The 24,147-nt window shown below is 41.5% G+C and overlaps 1 protein-coding gene across 9 annotated transcripts in view; it reads right to left on the reverse strand.

Moving 5' to 3' along the window:
* The window catches only part of KLHL29 (kelch like family member 29), a 403,118-nt gene that overhangs the window by 328,559 nt on the left and 50,412 nt on the right, over positions 1 to 24,147 (reverse strand). For 4 of the 9 annotated variants that reach the window (XM_072858453.1, XM_072858445.1, XM_072858443.1 and 1 more), the window contains exons 1-2: positions 10,482 to 10,499; positions 6,072 to 6,178 (exon numbers count right to left, since the gene is read on the reverse strand). The exons of 1 other annotated variant lie outside the window; for it this stretch is intronic. The gene's annotated coding sequence lies outside the window, so the exon portion shown is untranslated. Of the gene's footprint in view, positions 1 to 6,071; positions 6,179 to 10,481; positions 10,500 to 24,147 lie in introns of those variants that run through there. 4 more of the 9 variants (XM_072858448.1, XM_072858446.1, XM_072858447.1 and 1 more) reach the window with 1 other exon arrangement.

Here is a 24,147-nt window from a genome sequence, read left to right on the forward strand (position 1 = left end):
TAAATATTAGTTTAGAAAATAGACTCAGAAGTCTGCAATATCAATTCTGAAATTCTATTTTCAAGTCACAGCCCAGAGCATGGCAGAGCACAGGAATCCTGTACTTTTGAAGCTGTTTTGACACTGAGTCGCCTGCAATCTGATCCTGAAAAGGCCCAAGTGATGAAAATACCAGCTGAAGGATCTCAATTTGGTACCGGGGAAGTTCAAAGAGAGCTTTGTCACAATGGGCATTATAGTAAAGTACTTCTCTATCCGCATGTTTGAAATTACTTTTCTACAATGAGTAGTAGCTTTATTCCTCCCTTTGAGCTAATGTCCTTCTGCAGGCTGAAGCGGTGACCCAGTGGCATGCAGCTGGGAGCAGAGCCCATGCTCCCCGCCTTCGACATGAAAGCCCATCATCATTTTAGCAACAACAGCTGTAGATCCAGCTGCATTACTGAGAGTAATTGGTGTTCAGCATGGTCCAGAAAGGCATGATCCTGCAAAAGGCTTGGGTGCATGCAGTAGGATTACTTACACACACCCGATCGACAAAATTAGGTGCAGAATCACTGCTGTATTAATATTTCAGCATAAGGAATAAGGGGCAGGCAGTTGTTGAATATTCATGCTGTAGCAATGCTCTCTGTATGAATTCTCTAGCAGGAACATGTAAAGGCTGTGCCCATACCCTGAAGAGTTTACCATCCAATGCCCCAATTAAAGAGATACTGTAGTATGTACCCTGTTTTAAGCTCCCAGGGCAGGAACATTGACTAATTGTATTCCTACAGTGAAGGATGTGCTCAATTTCTTTACTTAATCAAGACTCATGTTGAAAACAACATAAAAGAAGTGGGAGAAAACAGATGAAAATTTAATTTACATCTGCAAATCCCAACACCTCATGAGATCAGAAACATGTAAAGGGCCAAACAACTCATCTACCTAAGAAGTCATTCATAAAAGATAAACATCCTTTTTAATTGTGGAGGAAATGCATGCAGGGGAGATGCACAGTATTCAGCTGATGGAACAAATCCAAGAAGCAGTAGATACATTTGTGAGAGAGAAGGGACAAAAATAAGACTGGGTCCTACTGATAAGCAGGAGCACAGATGACATAAGCAAACTGGACGGGAAGGACAAAATAATCAAGGTTTTGAAGGACAGGACAAAGTTTCCAGGTTTTCTTGGTCGTGGGTTTTTTTTTTTTTGAACGAAATAAATTAGGCAGCAAGTCTTCATGTAAATGAGCACTTATAAAACAGCCTTTCTAGGTGAATAGTTTCTTTTACGATTAATAAAATCTGCAATCTGAGTAACAACGTTCTGATGACTTTTTGCCATTTGCAATTATCACTCATCCCGGCACCAAAAACTCATTATTATTAAAGCTGACAAAAAAAAAATACTTAACTGCTTCTATGAAAGGACTTAATTTTAAAAGAATCCCAAGTTTCTAAGCTTTGTTTCTACTTCCAAATCTTGAATGTGAAAAATGAGGCCATCCTAGCAACCCTTGTGTATGTCTCCTTCGGTTTCCAACAAGTAATTTGTATAAAAGCATCTAATTTGTACAGCAACACAGTGCATTACAAAAGCATACTACTTTGGTTTAAAAGCATCCTACTAAGAGTTATGGAGTTAACATAACCCTGTATAACTACAAGCATGTAGTTTATACTGTAAACATACTTTTTTTTTTTGCCTTTTTTATGGCAGTTTTCTCCCAAGAAACTAAAGCATTTAACAGTTACCATAAGACTTGCAGCACTCTCATGAATAAGAGTATATAATGTCCATTTTAATGGCATGGAAGCTGAGGCACAACTATTAAAGGCAGCTGTGGCAGAGGTAGGAACAGGAACCATATCCAGCTCCCAGCTCTGTGAGTAAATCCAGGCCTACCTCACATGTATCATCTAAAGGCAGAAAGGAACATAGGTATTTGTGTTGGCACCTATAGAGATGTTAATAGGAATGTTGCCTGTGCCTCACTCCATCCTTGCTCCTGACATAACAGCACAGCAAAATCAGAGCCCTGTTAAAAAAAAAAAAACAAACACAGACGCTCTTAAATGGACTCAAACACACAAAAAAATACCACCTGATGCATAGGTGCTTGACAAACATTGATCCGAGCTCTTTATAAGCACAGATCTCCAGTTTGTCATGATTTAGTGGATGGTTAAAGGTCTGGAGCACACGGTGAGCCAGACTCTTCCCGGGGCACACAGTAAAAGCAGAAGAGGCAACAGGCACAAGCTGCAACAAGGGAAAATCTGGTAAGATATAAGGAAGAAAAATTTAGAGCGGGTGCTTAACCAGCAGAATGGCTGCCCAGGGAGGCTGCAGAGCCCTCATCCTCAGGGGTATTAAAGGACTCGCCCGGACACTGATACGGCCCTGAAAAACCTGCTCTGCCTCTGCAGCTGGCCTGCTTTGAGCAGGAGGTTGGACGAAATGACCTGCCGAGGTCTTTCTCAAACTGAATTATTCTATGAGTATCGTACCAAAGACAAGTGAGGTTATTCCTTGGTTTCCCTGCTGCATCCCAAAGCTTATCACAAATTCATACCAAAAGTGTGACCTCGGACTTCTGTGACTAACTTTTTCTACTTCATGCAGCTTGCTCCTTCTCCTGAAAAGGATGAAATGGAACAAACCCAAATCTTTGCTTTCACCCACCTAAAAACTACAAAAATGAAAAGCAAAATGCAATCATTCTGTTCAAGCACCTAAATACACATAGTCATTTGAGGTCTCACTTTGGGTTTACATACCTTCCTGACCCCCTCTCCTCCTCAGAAATACTCCAAAAAGCAATCAGTCTGCTGTGCAGAGAGCCCCACGGTTATTAAAGTAACTGCATCACAGAAACAGCTCTCAACTTCATTTCAAATTCCTCCCCCCCACCCGCACGTTCGTAAGAGGTGCTGCATATGGTGAAAACTAATTCAGTTTGAACCAGAAAAAACTGGGGTTAAGTACTTCCCCAGTTGGAATACAAAAATTGCAACCACACGTGATTGTCAACATATACAGGGCTACAGTCAACGTGCATAATACTTTTTATATCCGTCAGAAAAACTGAGTTAAAAGGCCTTTTAAGGGGAACAGCTAGGAATATCCAAAAATGGGTAGGACAGACAAGTGTGCCACTCCTCCATGCAGCCCATTCCCAGAAGGAGAAAAAGTCCATCCTGGAATTCAAGCCCCTTTCAAACTACTTCTCATGAGTAACAGAAGCCTTCAGGAGGAAGCCTGGACACAACTGGCTTCTCATTTCTAAATTAGCTTTCCTTTTTTCTTTTGTTACAACCCGATCACAGCCATGGTGGCAGAAACACCCATAGGCATACCATAACCTCACAGAATAACTTTGCAATAATTTGATATTCAGCCTAAGACTATCCTCAGCATTTCATGTTGATGTGAACTAGGCGATGCTACAACTTATCACAAGCCAGATTTGCTAGACATTCCCCACCACAGAAAGTGAATTAAACTGTCACTCAACACTGTATGAGTTGCTCTGATATAACTACTCCTTCATGAACTGGACAACACTTCTCTGAATTAAACAAAACACTATGTTGCAAGTTAAAGTCTTCATCCTGGTTTCTGTACCTTTTCTTTTCCCTTTCCACTTCTCTTACCTATTTTCTGCTCAACTATTTTTCCCCTGACTCAGTATGTTTAACCCTCTCTGTTCCACTTGCCCACTCAATGCTTTCTTTTGCTCCCCTCCTTGGTAGATATAAACCAAGGAACTTGCACATGAGGTCCAGCCACCCTGGCCAAACTATTAATTATGATCTGAGCGCTGAACTACTGACGCCCTCTTGGTCCTATCCCTAGTCCACTCACAAGCAAACTAGTCAGCAAAGCTTGCAGGAGCACAGGAGCATGTCTCCCTTCCCCAAGGACTAGCTGATCAGCATGTCAAGCTAAGGCTGAGACTGTATTCCTGAGTGTCCATTCTCTGTCACATCTCCCAACATACACGCTCTATTAAAATACAGGAAAAACAGATACGTTATTCGTCATGAGAGCTACTAAAAAAATAAAATTTGGAGAATGTTTGATTTAACTACAGCTACAATTACAGTTGTTGGTATCTGCAATTTGCAGCATTACACACACATGCCGGGACAAACATAAAGAAGGAATATAAAATAAAAGCCTTATTCATAATTCAGACTCAATTTCCAGCAACAGTTTCATACATATATTATTATATACACTACTTCTGTACTGGCAGCACAGAAAAAAAAGGATTAAATACACTCTCCCATACACACTTGTACACACCCAAGCATACACACAATTTCCTATTTTACCGTGAACATACTAATGATAGGAATTGAAAAAGGTTTTTAAGTTATCAAAGCTATATTGAAAGCTTTAAGCTAGTTGCTCAGGGAAACATGCCGATTTCCAAGAGACTTGGAAAGACTTGGAAATGGACTTTCACTGTTTCCAAAGTGTAGTTCAAACTCATTTATGGGAAGAGGCTGCCAGAAAGGTTACAATCAAGATGTGTTGGGGATACTGAGGTGTTCAATAAGGAATCCCGTGAAGGAACAGCAAGCACTGGAAGTAAGAATTGCACAACAGTGTGTGAGAAAGATTAAACAGATTAAAAATAGGAAAAAAAATAGGACTTGGTGGTCTTGGCAGACAGCAAGGAGAACTTGAGCCAGCACAATGCCCTTGCAACAAAGCCCGAGTGCATCCATCCTGGGCTGCGTTCACAAGAGCACAGCCAGCAGGCCCAGAGAAGCAATCCTTCCCTTTCATGCAGGACTTGTGTGCCCTCCAGAACAAGAAGGCTTTGACATACTGGAGCAAGTCCAGTGGAGGATATCGTTGGCTGGAACACAGGCTGAGCTCCTACAGACCTCACTATGCTTTCCAATTCCCCAAAGGGAAGGTGCAGAGAAGACAAAGCGAGCCTATTCTTGGAAGGGCGCAGAGATATGACAAGCAGAAAGAAGCTGCAACAATAGAAGTTCAGATCATAGATGAGGAAAATATCCTTCATGAGGTGGTGAAACATGGCAACAGGGGCCCAATAAAGTTTTGGAGTCCAAATCCTTGGAGATATTCAAAACCCAACTGCACATGGCCCTGTAACACCTTCTCTAGGTGACCTTGCTCTGAGCAGGAGGTTGGACTAGATGATCTCCACAGGTGCCTTCCAGGCTGAATTATCCCACAAATCTACATATCCGGATGGGAGAAGCCAGAAAGCTGGTCAAAGGAGGCCAAGAAGACAAGATAGATATCAAACAGCACCAAGGGCCAGGATTAGCTCCATGGAGGAAAAAATCCGAGAGGATTGAAAAATGATGCTAGAAAAGTGGTGAGGCAAGAGAAATAGTACGTTGAAAGAGAAAGTGGAAGCAGAGGATCAAGACTTGAGGAAGAGGCAAAAAAAGAAAAGCCAAATTGTGTCCACTAAATTACACTTTCCTCCAGTAGCTGAGAGGTGGAAAATCCCACAAGAGTAATTCAGCAATGAAGTCAAGTGTTTTAAGTTTCTACTCCGGTGTGCATACTAGAATTGGATAAGAGGGGGAATCAGTTCTTTCTTTCCCCTTCCCATGCCCCAAGAAACCAAATGACCTTTAATCCCCTTTTTCCAAATATTTAAACTTGATCTTGCAAACTTCAGATATAACTATGTACATTATGAAGAATGTGTCATTTGTAATACAAAAATACATGCACATTTGTCAGCTTAAAACTCAAAATGTTCACTACACCCAAATAAGACTCTTATAGCTTTCTACAGTTTTGTAAGATATAGGCCTATGAGCCTGCAGACATACAAACTTTGCTCCCTCTTAGAGCTATAACACCAAATTCAAACGCTCCTGATCAGGTTTACAGCATTAGCATTCATCCTACTACATCATTTTTCTATTCTAACACAGATGTTCAGTTGCACATGCTCCAATAGGGACTTTCAGCAGCCACTGAAAGGGAAAGCACAGCCCAAGCTGTATTTGTGTCAGCAAATAAGAGACCACGAAAGAAAAACAAACCACAAAAAGAACAGATATCTGCACACTTACCCTGCGATATCCAGAATCTGTATCAAAATCAGCCTCAGGTGTAACAGTCAGTAAATAGGACAGCAAACCCTTGCATTTAGCAGGAGGTTTCTGGGAAGCCAGATTACCTAGAAAGAGTTGAAAAGAGTTATTTTAATACATGACGATGAAGTCACCTATGCTTAATAAGAACAGGCTTCAAATGAGCCACAGCACAAGAAAAAAATAGCTGCACAATGGGAGACGTTACATGCCACCATGATCGGCATGAACAATTTAATCCCCTGAAGGTGACAGAAATTTGTTATGAAGCACGGAGAGCTAGATGCTGGTAGAGTCTTAGGGTTTAGCAAAGAACATCTAATACCCAAGATAACACGGTGTTAACCATCTAATCAAGGATGCGGAGGAGACCAGAAAGAGCACAATGTTTTGCTTAATTAGTTGCTATCAAAGAGAAGAGAGTTGCTAACAAAGTTCAAGCACTTGCAAAAACAAGGCAATCCAAGATTATTTAAAAGTTTAATAGTGTTCTAGAGTCTTTGGTAACACAGGGTTTGCCCGTGAAATAAAAATAATCCCTAGAGATAAATTTAAAGAAATATATCTCATTTTAATGCCCAGAGTAAAATGACTATTCATTAAAGCAAAGCAGTTTTATACCTATGCTCTCTATCTCAGATGTAATATATATGAAAGTAATCTTTATGACAGGAAGTGGCATGTAATCCTGCAAGAATGAACTGCTGTCATTATCTGCAGATCAATACAATTTTTTTTAAATGGATGTAACTACCTATTGATTTCTCATTTTTAGTACTGGAGTTTCAGTTTCTACAAAGAAGATTCTTACAACAACAAGAGAGCTGTGTACACGTAATTGAGTTGATACAAACTAATTTGAAGTTTACAGTGCACTTCCCTTGAACAATGCAATCAGGGCTTCCCTCCTTTTACCTCAGCTTAACCTTTTTTCATTTTAGATAAACTTTGTTTTGTGTAATTATAATAATTTCAAGGTGGTAGAGTAACACTTCACTAATCCTACCTGTGAGTTGTAGAAAGTTCACCTTCCAAGGAGATGTTTTGCATGGTATCTCCCTATCCTGCTAGCGCATTATTACAGAATATTTGTATGACTTTTGCTGTGTTTGAATAGCCTGACCAAATAATTTCCCTTGTGAAAGCCTAAAGCTGGCTCAGTGCTAAGAGCTTACGGTCCGAAGAGGTGTGGTGAAGGTGAGGATGGTAAAGGAACAGGAAACAGAAGCACATGGCAGAACTAAATGACTTATCCAAGGTCACTTGGTGGATCAGTCAAGCAATGAGCTCCACTGGGTCATGCTCTATTCCTTTAAGAGAGTTTAATAAAACTGGTAAATTCTCAGTATATTTCTGCAAATGAAGCATATAGCAACTTTGGCTTGACTAGCTGATCAAATGGCTCATGCTGCAATGAATGATCTGTAATGAGAGCTGGCTGCAAGGCAAGATGTACATACCATCACACAGAGGAAGAAAAAAAAAATCAGGCCACTATAAAAAGAGTTTAAAGAGATGGGATTAGGGCCAGCTGACATCCCAAAATTAATCTCATAAAGCAAACAGACAAAACATTTACAATTTTTAGTCCTTCCTTAATGCAGACAAACGAGAGCCCTGCCCAATCACTAGCCAGCTGCAAGTTAGTTTCTTGAAAACGTAAAGCAAAGTAATGCAAGGAAGAAGCACATAAAAGGCCTGGGGAAGGCACAGATATGTAAACATCTTGTCCACATTATCCCCCATCATTCCTGTCCTCTCTGTCATACAGAGCTCCATCCCCCTCCCTAGCCTGCTTTGTTTACAGGGTTAGACTCATTTTGGAGTTAAGGCTTTTCAAACAGCTGGTCTACTTATTTATCTATTTAACATGTTGTTGAGACATTTCAGCTGAGTATTTCTGACTTTCATGACATGCCTAAAGAATTTAGCATGGACTGCCTGAAAAAGCTCAAGCAAAAATAAAGCCTTTTTTTGTTTTGCTTTTTGTTTGTCAGAAAGAGCACTGTTTTCATGAAGCAGTTTATGGAAAGGAAAGGAAAAACTCAAGGGAGTAATTTCTCCTTTGCATAGTGACTCATCATATCATAGTCACCCCATCATCTCCAAGGGCAACACTAGGCCAGAGCTGCACTGGAAGATCTCCTTAGGGAAGCATTCACTTTTCAAAGCCATCTCAGGACTCTTGTTCCAGGACCTTGCAGAACAGAAGAGCAGCCTTTGATAGTAACAAAAAATAAAATGGGTTTCTGATAAGGAAGAAGCCTGAGAGGCCAATGACAGTTTTACATGAAGGAAACCTTTTTCTTTCCCACCTCAATAATGAAAGATGTGACGAATATTTACAAAGTGTATTGTAGATTCTAGACAGCAGTGGCATAGGGAAAGGCCAAACAGACCTCACAGCTGGATACGGGACATCTGAAGAAAGAAGGATCAGAAGGAAAAAAGGAGCAAGAAAAGCAATAATCCGTCACCATGAAAATGGTATACAAAGACAGGCTTAAGTTCAAAATCTGTTTGCTTGCTCCTGGACACGCAGTCCCAAAGAAGAGTCAAAATTATTACTTGGGACAACACAAAGACAGGATTAATAGTCTTTACTGTTTAACATACTGCAATTTACATTATTTACTAGCATTTGGGTGGGTTTTTCTTCCCCCACTTTAGAAATTCTTGGCTGTTCACAGGAAAGGATTTTAATCTTACCAAAACTTTACAGCAGCTGCCACTGAGGGGGAGCAAGGAGAGCAACACCTGCCACGCAGTTCTGAACCACTACAATAAAATACTGAAACTGGAAGAGGCAGAAGCACAGCAAACAGCTTTAAACACCAAAACCAAGAGTTGCCATCTCTCATCAAGTGTACTATCTGTAAAGGTAAAGCCTCAATTCCTAGGGTAAAACTAGGAGGCGGCCAGACAAAACATGGTATAAGAAGTGTCAGCTCGCCTACCTCGTCAACATGGGCATCTTCATGAAGGGATGGCATAATCAGAGTTGCCTTTGGCTCAAAAGACCTGGTCAGTGAGAAGCAAGTCTGGATCTTTTGGGGAAAGTAGCTGTATCAGTTAGATTCCACCGAACTTCAGCAGTTCTGGGTTGGACAAAGTAGAGTTACCCTGCACCAGCAAACAATGAGATATGGTGACAGCACAAGCAGCTAATGGAAAGCTCACCATGCTTCAGCTTGAAGTAGTAAATTAGAAGAGAGTCTTCCAGAAGGCTAGGAAGGATAAGGGAGAGAACGATTTCATATGACGTCAAATCAAAAACATAATTTTCTTATGTAGCAAGACACTGTTTCAGAGTTTCTCTGCTACAGATGAAGTATCCAGCAACACAGCAGATCAGCTCATCCACCAAGAGCTGCACAGGGCATGAGAAGCGTATACAGATTTAAACAGCATCCTTCTGATCTAAAGCAAGGAGAGGAGTAGGCAGCAACATTCAGCAATTCAGTACTGCAATGAGAGAAAGCCTGGAAAACCAGCACTTCCCTGGGTCAAGCGGGATCAGCCACCAGGACATCTGCCTTACTTTGTGCAGCATTCGCAGAACTAGGAAAACCAGAAGGAAAGCAGGACAGGATTACTGACTGACTCATCTACTGCTATACAACCACACCTGCCAGGAGCAAGCTGAACAGCTTCCAAAGTGCAGGGAAAAAGCAGAGTGGAAAGCAGTATCTCTAGAACAAAGGCAACGGTTTGAGCAATGACTGGTGAAATTAAGGGATCAAGAATAATATTCTCCTTGCAGGAGTAATGGTGCTTCCTTGGGAAGGGAGAAAAAGAGTAAAGAAAATAGACTACAGCTGTCATATCGGTTCACGGGTAGGGAATGACTTATGCTTGTTGTTCTGCATTGTACAAACTCCTGGAAAGCAGGGAGCAGCCCAGGAGTCCTTGGGGGACTGTTCCAGAGCTCCCCCGAAGCAGAGTTCACCCAACAGCCTGCAGCAGAGGTGCACAACACGGACCTCAGCAACGATGCAACGCACCATGCAGCGCCTGCCCACAACATCTCGCTCAATTGGAAAAACGTATTTGGAAAGGATGCCAAGGACATGGAGACAGTTACTGTAGGTTAATTAATCAGAAGTAGTTTAACGCAGAAGTATTCTACAAAAGCCTGCCTCTGCAGACAAGCTATAAATCAACTGTGAAGCAGAAAGTGCTTTAAAAATGCCCTTTACAAGCTGCTCTGCACTGCAAACATAACCTCCCCCACATCACATACTGCAGCGTGGGGCGGGGGGTAAAGAAAGGGAAAGGAGCACTCGGAGGCACAGTTGGAGCACGCTCTCTTTGCAAATAAACAAGGTAAAGGAAAGCAAGTCAGAAGGAAAAAAAAAAAAGACTCCAATATAAGGTACAAATACTTACTAGGCAGGCTAAGTAGATGTTTCATAAGCAGTAAAATAAGGGTGCTTATAGGCAGTATATCTGGCAAATCAAAATCAGTCACCCTGCAAACAGCCAAGCCTAGCACAACCGGAAAGCCGTACAGACACAGGAGTTAAGAACAGACCGACATACCCAAAGCTGTCAGTGCTGCGCAGGTTAGGAACTACTGCTGTGCTGTCCTGTATCTCTAGTGTATTTAGATTTGGGCTATTCCAGGTCTACAAGGAAAATCTCTATAATGCCTGGTGTGACCTGTTGTCCTAATGTCCATAAACTGAGCAAGTGGTCTGAGAAGGGAGCAATTATGGATCCCACAAGAAGCTACACAGGCTCTGAAGTCGGGCATAGCTACAGCCAAGTGTTGCAGGCTGGAATAGAAAAAAAAAAGGCAAAACACAGGGCTGGAACTGAAGGATGCATCCATGTTCACAGCCCCACTTGACTTTATGGGAAGGAGTGACTGCTCTGCAAGGTGACACCTGCAGAATGCTATTGTGTATGTTGACCCTAATCTATTATTTATTACAGAATTTACAGATCTCTCTCTTCCCCAAGTGACAACCAGCCAACTACTAATTTGCAGGCTAAAATGCTGCAAGGTCTGCAGACCCCAGAGCATTTGCTCTGGAATAAGGAATCACTCGACAAAGACGACCAGAGAGGAAGATGTCTGCACACGCCTGAAGTGCAAGTTATTTATATAAATCTTTTACCAGCAACAAATGAGAGCATCACTGGATGTACTGTCTAACAGCTCTGGGTTTGAAATGATAATTGCTGGATTCCTAAGACTACTTGGTATGTTTTACTCATAATTTTTCTTGCAATCACACTCATCTCTCTGAAAGCAGGCTGGGAACTATTAACATCTCTTCATCAAAGACTTAGACAGACTGACAGTAACCCTGAGGTTATTCTGTGTAATACTTTTGAATAAGTCCCCCAAATTCAAATGCTGGCCTGTGCTTCAAAGAGTTAAGCTGGAGAAAGGGAAAATAATTTTAGCTCAGTACCCCTCTGTTCCATTACATCAACGAATTAACTCCTCCTATAACATTACGTAGCTTTTGAGAAAACATTTGTGGTTTAGAACTGACTGTTCAGTTTGTATGACTGCATGGATAATCACTTCTTTAAAAGGAAGTATACATCAATAATATTCACGGGGAGCTTTATAAGAGCTTGGCAAACATTTCTGACAAAACAAAAAACTCAAACAGAAGGATTACTCATAAAATGCTACATCAACAAGTCTTTTGACAGGCATCTGGATTATGCTGCTCTTTAAAAGGGAAAAACAAAGATGTCACTTCGAAGTTTAAATGGAAACAGTGAAATATGCCATTAAAAATATCAGATCATAAACAAAGCTATTTTTGCAAACTCAAATGCAATGAGCAATTATGACAGTTTGCCAAGATAATTTACAGACACTTTTTTTTCCAAAAATACTTTTAAAACGCTGCAAGATGTACAGAGATCACAGGTTAGTAATGACTTTATAGACCTAGGAGATCAGACATCCACCATTAACAGTCTATCAAGTCTCATCTTTTTCTTCAAATGGCCTTTAGTTGATGCTGTAAATGAAGTTAAAGCATACACACCTGCCCAACTGAACAAAACTCCAGAAGAAAATGTAGACAGACACTTTAGGAGCCCATCCTCAAAGAATGTATTTCACTATCCTTCCCCTAAACCATGTTAAACATAGAATTACATTATCCAGAAGACATTACTTTCTGTGGTATTCTGTAGCAAGAGTCACAATCAGATGACTGTGATGATGCAAGTGGGAATCTCTTACTCATTCGAAGTTGATTTAATTTGTATTTCCCAGGAAAAGCTCAAGGAAAGCTACTGAGATGTAGAGTTCAAAAGAGATATGCAAAATATTCACATGAAAAAAGAGACTGCTGAAAAGACTGCTTATTCAAACGAAGGCAGAGTTCTAATGGATCTGCAATGTTCAGTTCAAAATTGTTCACCCGAATAGTGAGGGGTCTTTGAAAACAAATACACACAGTCTAGTAAAAGCAGTAGATTTCCTTAAAGTGGAGTCAGCTTCTTCACAATTCATTGAAGTCCACTGGCTTTGCTGGAGATTCAGTGAAGGTAATAGGCACGTACATGTGTTTGAAAGGTCTTTTATTTCTTTATTGAAGCAAAGACTAGCAAAGACACCTTCTGCTGAAATGGTTTGAAGGCATTGGGATTAAAAGGCTGAGAAGTTTTAGGACAGCTTGACTAACACATCTTACCAACTCCATTGCTTCACTGAAGCAGCTGGAGAGACTAGCATTCAAAGCACTGAAGCATTTGAGGCTGAAAAGACCTCAACATCTTTGACATCATGAACTGACTTTCTGCAGTTTAAGGTCTTTTCCAGATTTTTGTCAAAAAAGAAAAAAAAAGTAGAAACAGAACAAGCCTGTTGGCTTGCCATTTGCAGATGGTTTTTAATAGAAAGTCCTACTCCTCCAGTAAGACTCTCAGGGACTACCATCAAGTCAGGTAACATAACCAACTGTAGTTGGTTAGAAGACAGTTACATCATGCCTTTCCTAGTGTGGGAGGAACGCTGTTAGGCAGCTGGAGAGCAGCAGGATAGGAACAGGCTGCTGCAAAAGAGCCAGGGCAGTGGCAAAGTAAGTACCTGGCTCAGAGTTTTCTGTGTTCCTCCTTGTCTTACAAGAAGCATTGCACAACACAAAGACAGACTGAGTGGAGAACACGAATTGCACTTGGTTCACAATGTACCAGTGACAGCAAGGACGATGGGTAAAGAAAATCTAAAAGCTCATTCTGCTGGGTCTGATCCTGCAAAATGGGAAGGGAGAGCACAGTATCATTAGCTCAGAAAGAACAGCCTGTGCTCGAAAGGGCAAAAGCAACCGCTTCTCTTACGATCTGAACTAACACCGCCATACCCCGACAGAAAGTAACATAAGGATGCAATATTTAGGTACAAAGTAGTCTGAAAGGTAAAAATACAGCCAAGGTGATAACACTGCTACAGTGTGGTGTGGCCAGCAACATTCTGCATACCAAAAAGGTTTTCAAAGCTATGAGTGTCTACCTAGAGGAATTCTCCTTTAGGTATAGAGGGACTGACAGAAGTCACCTCTGATTCCCTAAATACAGTCTCCATTTTCTCTCAGACTCATTTTGTACTGACAAGTTGACCACGGCAGGGGAAACCCTGTTCTCTTCACAGGGACCAACGCACTCTTTACTGACTAGATAATCCTAGTTATCCCTTTTTGACCTTAGTCCGATTCTCTTGCATGTTATAAAGCACAGGACTCAATTTCTTGCCTTGTTCAGGAAGAAAAAATAAAAATCCTGTCATGATTACCAAATTTCTAGTGAAGCCTTGAGGGTGTTGGTGAAGGGTTTTAGTGATTAATTATTCCTGCTGTCAAAATCTATTTGTTTCTTCTATTATGAATTTTCTTGGCTTTCATTTCTAGACAACGAATCTTGCTATATCTTTGTTCAACAGACTAAAGACTCTTCCTTTCTTAAAATTTCCCACATAGAAAAGCTAATCAATTCTTTCCTTCTCTTGGATTAGGATAATGAATGATTGCAAGAAATCCCAGTGGCTTAAAGGCATGTCATTCCACCCCTTACCTACCATCAACACTCTTCTACCATCTCTCCCTAGCTCATCAACCTCCTTGAGGTGCAGGCAGACCTGAATACAGCATTCTGGGAGTGTCGGCAGTAGGGTCAGACCCAGATTTAGCACAGCCTCCCTGCAGTTCTCCTACAGATGTACACAAAGACTGCCGACACAGGCAATGCAACGGCTTTGTCCTACAAGCTCATGTTCCCCTGGTGTCAACTCAGGGGTGGAGCAATAGCCCCCTCTCCTCCTCTCCAGTGCCTTCAGAGGGAGCCTAGGACAACTAGTTTAGAGTAGGACACCAAATTGTAAACCCAAATCGTAAAGTTGGGTAAACTCAATTCCCATCCCTTACACATGCCAAATAGAATTATTTTGTTCTAGTTTCTCAGTCAAAATGGTGTCTCCAAGTCAAATGCCTTGTAGAAGCCATAAATATCAAACTTGCAATCACATTAAAAACACTTAATAGGTATCAGGTTAGCTTGACAGGATCTATTTTCTATAAGCTCATGTTGATTGGCATTAATTATATTTCTCTTACTCAATCCTTTATCAGCTGTCCCATTCATTATACCCCAGATCAATATTAGAATGACAAGACTCAAAACCTCACACCTTTGAGGCACAGATCTTGGCCACTTTTCCAAAGCACTGAACCAGATTTCCAAAGCTGACTGCCAGCAGCACACTGGCATAACAGAGCTCTTAATCTCCTCTCTCCACCTCCCAATTACAACACTAAAAAAAGATCTGTAGCTTAATTTGTCATCCCCAAAGAAACAGCAGAATAAACAGATCAGTTACAAAAGATCCCCTCTAGAGGAAAGAGAAGAAAGCAAGCAAAGACAGAAGAGGAAGTGTGGGAGGTGAGCAGGTTACAGTCAATCAAACTTTTGATTCCATGAGAATAATTAGAAAAAGAAGCAATTCCTTCACAGTAAGAATTTGTTCTCCTGATGTAAATTGTTGATTTTAGCACATATGACCATCACAGAATTCATTCAATTGCGTGAGGAGATCATGCTGTTAAAATTGAGCTGCTAGATTTAATTTAAGAATTAGGTTATATAAAAACATAGGGTTTAGGCTCTTTACATATGGTGCTGAGAAACTTTCATCAGTGGGTGGCCCAAGAGCTAACCTTCCCCAAGAAGAGTCAGCACTGCTTGCAATCGTCCAGATGCCTATACATGAGATAAGTGGAGGGAAAGCATTTTCCTAGAGGACTCGTATTTTCCTGGCAATCACGTATTTTCAGTTGCATGCCTGGTGGGTGGCACAGCCTCCAGCACCACCCAACTAGCAAGCTTTCTCAATAAGCTTGGCGGACAGTCTCCACACAACTACTCTGAATGAGGCATTACAGCAAGTCATTTCACACCGTTAAGTTACTACCATCTTCATGATGCTTTGACTGTATCTGGAGAGACATGAATACTCCAGGTGAAGAACTGCAGTGCTTCCCTTGACACGCTTGTTTACAGCTCTGACTAAAATGTGTGCAAGTTCAGCAGCTACATAGGTAACAGAGAGCTTGCTTGTGTCTCACAAACCAGCACTGGCGTACTCGGGAAGGTATTCATTTTTAAAAAGTCAGATATCACCCATGGAGAAGACTACTGTTATTTGCCTTACAGCCCCAGGTAGTGTCCTGCAGCCTGTCATCAAAGGCTTTGAGTAAGACTATCACACACCCATTTCCTGACATGGAGAATATACTGATGACAGAGAGTATGTACAATGATCATGCTCCAGCACCAGGAATGCTGCTGTTTACTTCCACAGTTTTCTCCTCATGGCCTAACAGTGATGTCAGGATTAGTACACAAAAGCCTTCTCCACAGCTCCAGCTCTCTAATGGTGCACTTTCCAGGTGCAAGCTCTCCATCTCATCTAACACCTCCATTCAAATTCTCCTCACTCAGTGTCCTCTCTAATGGTCCTCATTTGTCATATGCATAATTCAGAGACTCTCGAAACACTGACTGCCTTCATGTGATTAGTTCAGACAACTCTCTGGTCCTAGACCACTTCCACAAGCTACTCAACCTGAACGCCATGCTACAGGCACACACTGTTGAGAAAAAGGTCTATCAAAACCGCTTCGCTGTGCTGCATGGCTTCTGCAATGACTCAGATTCAGAGATGCACAAGGCCTGTACAAAATAATGAAATTTCCTAACAGTCCAGGACAAATCAACTGAAGATGTCCATGCTCCAAAGAACTTCAAATACATTGGTGTCTCATGATCCATCAAATGGGGAAATCAAGTTACAAGTATAAAAGAAAATGCCTATTGTAACATGTTGAACCAATTCTTCCCTCCTTTGCGTGAAATCCCACTGGGTGTGTCATCAAATCTGTTACTGAGTCCAGACTGCATTACTGCAATTCACATGGAAACGTGGGCATGACCTAACACCCAATGGGAAAAAGTCAATTTATCTTTGGATTCTCATGCATGGAGGTTACAGTCTGGCATTAGGCCCTCACTGAGGTGCAGGTAGTGTGAGCACCTCCTCACCTTCAGAGAAAAGCAGTCTTGTTCCAATTTCCAGAACTGTGGCTAAAAAAATGGCCGGTCTAATCAAGACATCAGGGACAGTGCAGGATCTCAATCTATAGCTCAGTCCATGTGGATCTCTGTTCAGCACTTAACACATGACTCACCTGTTTCTTTGGACTCTTTCTCCCAAACTACAATAGACAGCCCCAGAATTAATCTTTGTGATTGCAAGGGTAACTTCTCACCATGAGAACAGTGTGGCCATGGGTTATTAATGAGGGTCCTGATCAAGTGCACATTCAGTCCAAACCATTTGCTAAAAAGTTATCCTCCTATAGGCTATATAAATACATAATACATGTACATTAACCTGTGTGACACTGAAGCAGCCTTTCCAGCAATCTGGCCTAAGTAGACTCTTATACCTCATTTGAGTGAGTGAGCACACATTTTAAATAATGATGAGAGACTCCAATTTTCACATTTTCATGGATGCAGTGTCAAATTTATTTGTAATAGGATCATCTATTATCTGTCAGTACTGAGCAAACTAGGTGAGAAAATAATGGTTAGTAGTACATTATCTAGAATCCCGATGAAAATTAGCACAAGGTAAATGGAGTTGTTGAAAACAAAAATGTTACTTGTTGATTGCTTAATGCAGCCTGCCTTGCTTTAAGTTATTTCTAATATGAGATCAGAACTTGTTGGGGGGGGGGGGGTTTGTTCAAAGTTACTTTCCTCCACCCATTCAATTTTAGACATGGAATATTTAATCCACTGAAGCACCTTTGTTACAGTAGATCTGTGTACAGCAAAACTTACACCAGTGCCAGACAGAAAGAAGAGGAAACAGTGTTACAAACTCATGAGAGAGACACTGAAGCTGGGAGTTTCACCCACTTGATCCTGACTTTATAGCTTCTATGTGGACAGATATGCCACCCTTTATCCAGATACCCCATAGGTTACAGGAAGAGCTGGAAGGCTGGCCTATCTCCTTGTTCATTTTCTCATCTCCAGCCTATAAACAGAGGTGAACAAAACCAAGTTAGACTTACTGCCCCAAGGTTTTCCTACCTTCTAAAGCAAAGAAGCTTTTCCTCCTTGGAGACAAAAAAATCAGCATGTATTTGTGTGTATATCTGGGGATTAGCAATACAACCAGATTACGGACCACTACAGTGCTCAATATAGCAGCAGCCTCTTCCAAAACTAGGTGAAAGAAGCACCTGGTGGTAAGAATGTCAGCTCTCCGTAACTCACTTGGTCTCTTATCCTTTCTTAACTTCCCCAAACTGTATTCAGGTGTAAGTTTCAGATCACTTCTGTGGCAAGAGGACACATTATTAACCACTATCACTTCTTGCCAAACCTGTTTTGATACCACAGCACGAGGCTTCAGCAGTAGATGCCTTTAGTGCCACTGCTGAAAGAAGAGCTGGAAAAGCTGCTGCGTGCCAACGTGGACTGAGGAACTGAGATTTGCTTCACCAGATTCATCTAAAGCTTGTGTTGGCCAACGGAAAGAAGATGAGGAATCAACACTGAGGGGGAGGACAGGTCTTCTGCTGAAGTTACATATTATGACAGTGAAAACAGTATCTGAATACACCCACATGGTCTTTTCTTTGGTTTGCTCACAACATATTCATGGGTGGGGGGGAAGTAGTAACCAAAAAGAACTAGATAGCAAATGGAAACATCATGCTTTGAAGCTGATATGAAATTTTAATGGAATTTTGTTTGTCAGGCCCATTAAAATCATCCTTTGATTTATGGAAGAAATACTTTTATTTTTAGTGCCTATAAATGAAATAGTTTTAGATGTCCACTAAATGGAAATACTCTTACAAGAGAGTAAAATGTTTTTTTCCCTTAAGAAAGCATAATGAAATTCATACTACGTTGTCGTAAAATAAATATTTCTCAGTTATATGGGATTAAAATATAATTTCTAATTTAATTTAAAAAACAAAGTATTAAAGCTTAGGTTTGATGTAAGGGCTTAAACAGACTAAGGTTTAAAGAAAACATTGAATGATATCAGTGAATTCTCTTCAAGATATGAGTAAAAGAGTAACAACTTGAAACTATACAAAAAATATTCATGGAAGATCTCCTTGCCATCCGATGTCAATTCAAGCACGTTTGTGTATTTAAACACTGTAAAGCTCAAGTATATAGCTATATTATTACTTTTATAACTGCTTAAGTGCTACTATTTTTATCTTTTCCTTCTGTAACCTTTCCTGGGTCAGATTTTTCAGCCTTTGCTGTCCAGAATTACATTTTTTCTTTGTTTGTTTCAACATAGCCAGCAGTTACTCAAAGTATTTTCTTTACTGGGACCAATTCACTGAAAATAAGACTAAGAAAAGTTAATTTCTCAGTCACAGGCTGGAAAAAGAGAACTAAGTGGGAGAGAAAGATATTATAGCCTAATGTTATAACCTTATAAGCATGAGGCCATATAATAACCAGTTTAGGTCCCTAGAAGTACATGCAAGCATTTTTGGAAAATCTCATTTACAGCACCTGAGTGGATGGACACCAGAAGTTTGCATGTATGTAATTCTCTTTGAAATCAATAAAACTGAAAAACTCTAAAGCCTACATACACACAGGTTACAGGAGGACATTAGTATCCAACACACAGTTTTGGCAAGCTTTATGAGCTTACCTCCATGGTATTAATGATTTAAAGGCCACTTCTGTGTGGGTTTTTCTCTACTTGGCCTGAAAGCTTTCAAGACTGTTGTGTTTTCATACATACCGGAACTGTGCTAGTTGAAGTAGTGAGGTTGCAATCGGGCTCTGCAACCTATAAACTAAATGAAGCAGCACCCAAACGCTGCTAAGGATCTACCTTACTTTGCTCTGCGTAAAACATCAAAAACCTCCATAAAGAGAGGCAGCGTAAGATACTGCCTATAGGTAGGACACACACGAGAAACCAGGGAGCACTACAGTTCTCACCCCTCCCAGGCGTATCCCAGAAGCAGGGACCAGACCCTGCCCTGTGGCCTGGTGCCATAAGCATCAGGTCCTGTGATCATAACCACCAGTTCTGCTGCGTTCTGCCTCTCTCCCATCACTGCTCAAAACAAAGAGCTTCACTGATTGCAGGTGTTCAGAAAAATATCTGAAGTATGGCTTGCCATGAATTAATTAATCTGTTAAAAATTTAATAAAACTACAATTACTTAAAGAACATAAAGCGTTAAAACCTAATAGTGTGCAAAGATAAGAGTATATTACTATGACTAGAAAAGAGTGGTATAAATTGAAAGTATTTAGTTGCAAGTCATAACATTTCAATTATTACTAACTGAAGAATATTATGGTAATAAGTTATATGCAATACAGAACAAAAATAAATCAATTACTTAAATAAGTATTCTTGTTTTAAACCCTAAATAATTTAAATCCTAAAGACTGTAGTCATTTTGATTTAGAGCATTTCACCCTGACATATACTTGGAGTAAAAATGGAAACATGTAGTAAATCACCTCTAAAATAACTGGGTATATCAGGACAGAGTGAGCACAGCTCCATTCTAGAGATGAGAAACACTTCAAGGAACCATCAAGGCAAAGAAGAAAATATTCAACAGCATGTCAATGAGAAGCAGCTTCATGCCAAGAGGTACAGGAGCACCTTAATCAGTGGAGCAAGGGCAGGAGGGAGAAATGCTTCTGGATGAGCTGGCACTGGAGCACAAGTGGCCTCTGTCAAATTCTTGGGGTTCATCACCCTCCTAACAACACGCCCGAGAGGAACAAAATGTGCTTTTGCTCAGTGCACACCACAACTGACAGGTGAAAGGAGGTATGCAGCTTTATTCTGAAGTTTTACATGAACACTTAATGGGCCGGAAAAAACGCCATTCGTGGAGTTTTGCATTGTTCAGTAATTTCTCTAATTATAAAGTGACTTCGAGCACTGCTATTGTTGCAGACAGTCCTTTCCTATTAGGGCCTATTGTTTAAGAAGCTGTGTGTGAGCATCAAGAACCCCCGCACACCAAAGTGAGCATCTCCTAAGTGTCACTTCTACAAAACCATTGTTCCTCCAGCAGGTAATACGCACATTATCTATGCTGACCTCTCCTTAATTTATAATACCTCTATGTCATAAACCAATTATCAGCATTTGACATGAGTAGCACTTGCTAGTTTGAAAAGCAATTAAAATTTAGGACCTGTCTCTTGTAACAAAAAAGCATTCACAGAAGTAGCACTAGAGAAAAGTTGGGGCACGCAAGCCATCAGTCTAATTCTGCCTCTATCAATCACACTAGGTCTCACTGAATGGCAACGCACAGGCAAGCAAACAGCAATGTTTACGAGGTGCAGCTGGTGGTACTTACGTTAACAGCAAAAGCAGCATCAGTTAAATTAACATTCTTCATTCTTTCATTGCTCATTATGGTTTGACAGACACACCCGCAGTCCACATAAATGACTTGGAGCAAGAGAGCTGTCTAGCATCCTGCCATGAAACAAGACCACCTAATGGGAGCAGCCACTGTAATTAAAACTCTGGAAACCAAGATTTATACCACTTTAAGGATGCAGTGGTGGGTATTATGACCTACGTTAAGTTTATTAAAGGAATCATGAAAGCCCATGCCATTACTCAAGTGAAAAGTAAGAGCCTACTGTTTGTGATATTTGTCCGATAAAAGGGATTCAAGTGTCTTTTGATCTAGGAATCGTTTGTGTTGTTTCAGGTCTGGAGATGCAGGGGGAGAGGAAAGAAAAAGATATTACTTCAGTATTAACTAATCAGCTTCCCCAGGAGAACACTCTCCCTAAGTCTTATTTGTTCAAGTCCACAAGATTTTCTTTGATGGGGAATGGCAGCAACTGGTTCTGCTTAAAAATTTACAGCCACATTTAATCTCTTGGATCAAGAAAAGTTAATGTCATCAATTCAAGGCTGTATTTCATGGAACTGTCTCAGAGATGAATACAGTACCAAAAGGGGGTGAAAACCCACAAGTATTTTATAAAAGCATCTCCAAAGCCCCAGAATTAGACTTGACCAAGTAACAGAATCTGTTCAGACTGGAACTCAAATGCATTAAGGCGGTATTAACATCAACATCAGAAAAAGTATGTTTAAAAAAATAAAAATCACATGGACCTGTAGTTATACACCGCCTTTAAAACACTGTGCAAACGAGTCTTAATACTCTTAGTTACTAAGCACAGATTAGATCATGAAAGACGAATCAGCATTTGCAGAAGGTGCTGAAGGTGGGAACCACCGAGGAACACGCCATGTGGCAGCGTGGTGCTCCCACTCCCTGCGGGCACGCGGCACTGCAAGGCATGCCAGGAGTGGGGCTCGCATAAGACAGGACACTGGGAAGGCAGGAGTCTGGCGTAAGCCCAGGAAACGCTGCGGAGAGGAACCAACCCTAAAATCTTGCTCTCTGCAGGAAGCTAAAACCCTCACTTCAGCTTCCCAGGCATGATCTCCCTACCGGAGTTTGCTCTTTGTTTCACCTCCCTTCCCCTCTGCAAAGAGCAATAAAAAGGGGGAGCTTTCTTGACCTCTTCCCCTTAAGCGGTTCAAAGGTATCATTCCCCTTTCCTTCAATGGCTCAGTGGTTGAAGCACTTGCCTTAAATACAGACATCCGTGGTTCAATCCCCTCCACTGCCTGAGACCTGGAATCCCACCTTCAGCCCCCAGGAGGCAGCTGCAACCACCCGGCTATCAATCAGGGCACAGGCTGGGATGCGAGCCTGCGTGCAGGACCCTTTCCACCCCTCCCAGCAGGGCGGCTCTCCTGCTCCCTGCTGCAGCACAGGAGGAAGGCAAGCCTGCTCCCCGCCACCGCGCTCCCACACGGGGTAGAAACGGCTCTGCCATCTCATACCATACATCTGTATGTACATACGCATGCTTGTGAGCTCCAGGCACACAAAAAACCAAAACAGAGCATCAAAAAGGCTTTTCAGCTTAACAAATGTATTATACCAGTAAATAGCATTTAGCAGGTCAGTGCCAGTTCTCTGGCACAGTGTAGCTCCCACCTATATGCCCAAACTCCCCTCCAGAGATGTATTTCTGTCCATCCTGCTTCCAGAGACATGTCCACACCTGAGCACGGTCCAGGGAAAGCCCTCAGCCAAAACCCTGCCCAGGAGCACGTGAAGACCACCCAAATGCACAATTACACTCCAGCCTGTGCCCTGGCCCTATTTAGTTTACCAGTATAGATGTAGCCATACAGAATCAAGCTAAAATTAAAATTATAGCATTTAAAGCAACCTCAGGTATACAGAGCCTAAAGAGGGCCTTAAGTGGCAAGCACCTCTATGGCCTAACCCACAGCCAGGACTTCAGCCCATGCTGCTTTAACTGGCAACCTAATGCAGCCAGTATTGGGGGAAGAACAAAAACCCTCAAATCCAAAACACCACATTTGTTGTGGTCAGCTGCTCATTTCCTGTGAAATGTTCTCACTTCTTGCAAGATGTAGGAGTTCAGGAAGCAAGTTAAATAGCTAAGGGCATATCTAAATTTCAGAGCTCTTCTGTGAGGACCCCATCGCTCTCGCCCACCACCCCAGCAGCCTAGGGGCTTGCTGCTCCTCACTCAGAAGACTGTTTTAGAACAACCAGCTTCCTGACACAGAGGGATGAGCAAAAGTCCCCTTGGGAACTAGTTAACACTGATCTTGTTTTCTTCCTTGGTGTCTCCAAACAGCTGGGCAAGGGCTTTGCTTGCCCCGAGGGAGCATATGCGGCATCTCCCCAGCACCCCTGCCCCGGGACCGCACTCCCAACCTGCCGGGATGACAGCCTCTTATGCCCAGACAGGACTCCCAGCCGACCTTCACATAACACAAATATGCGAGTTAATTCACCAAGAAAAGCTTTTTTTTCAGGAAGTTTAGCAGGTGCTAGGAAGTCTCTTGAAATATTTGCCTAAAGGCTGCAAAGGAAAACAGATCCAGAGTTCCTCACTCCCACTCATGTCACTGAAATCCCAACATCATCAAGGGCTTTGCTGCATGGGGGTATAGTTTTGCTTGTCCCATGATGAAATTACAGGAATATCTACAGAGGAATGCCATTTAGGACACACATGGGAGGGGAATGGCTAGAAAATACTGAAGTTTGTGTTAGTTTTGCTATATAGTTCATCCATAATTTAATACAGGTAATTCTGTTAGAAGGATGTTGCCTATCACAGAAAGATATGAAGAAACAACGCTCTCCATCTGTTTTATTATTTCATGGCGGGGGGGGGGGGGGTTGACCCTCAAAGAGATAGTTAAGACCAAGTTAACCTGAACAACTAATATAGTACAGCTCCTGTTGCATATTCTTCAGCCAGAAGAGATATACTCTGCTTCCTAAAAACATGTTTACTCAGAACAGTGCTGGAACACAAACATGCTACTTACTGTCGATGGGAAGACTAAGCACAGAGTCAGATATGTAAGCACTGGAGATTTAAGTTTTCTGTAGATGACATATTG

The sequence above is a fragment of the Ciconia boyciana genome, chromosome 3 (genome assembly GCF_034638445.1).
Source record: "Ciconia boyciana chromosome 3, ASM3463844v1, whole genome shotgun sequence".
NCBI classification, from domain to species: Eukaryota; Metazoa; Chordata; class Aves; order Ciconiiformes; family Ciconiidae; genus Ciconia; species Ciconia boyciana.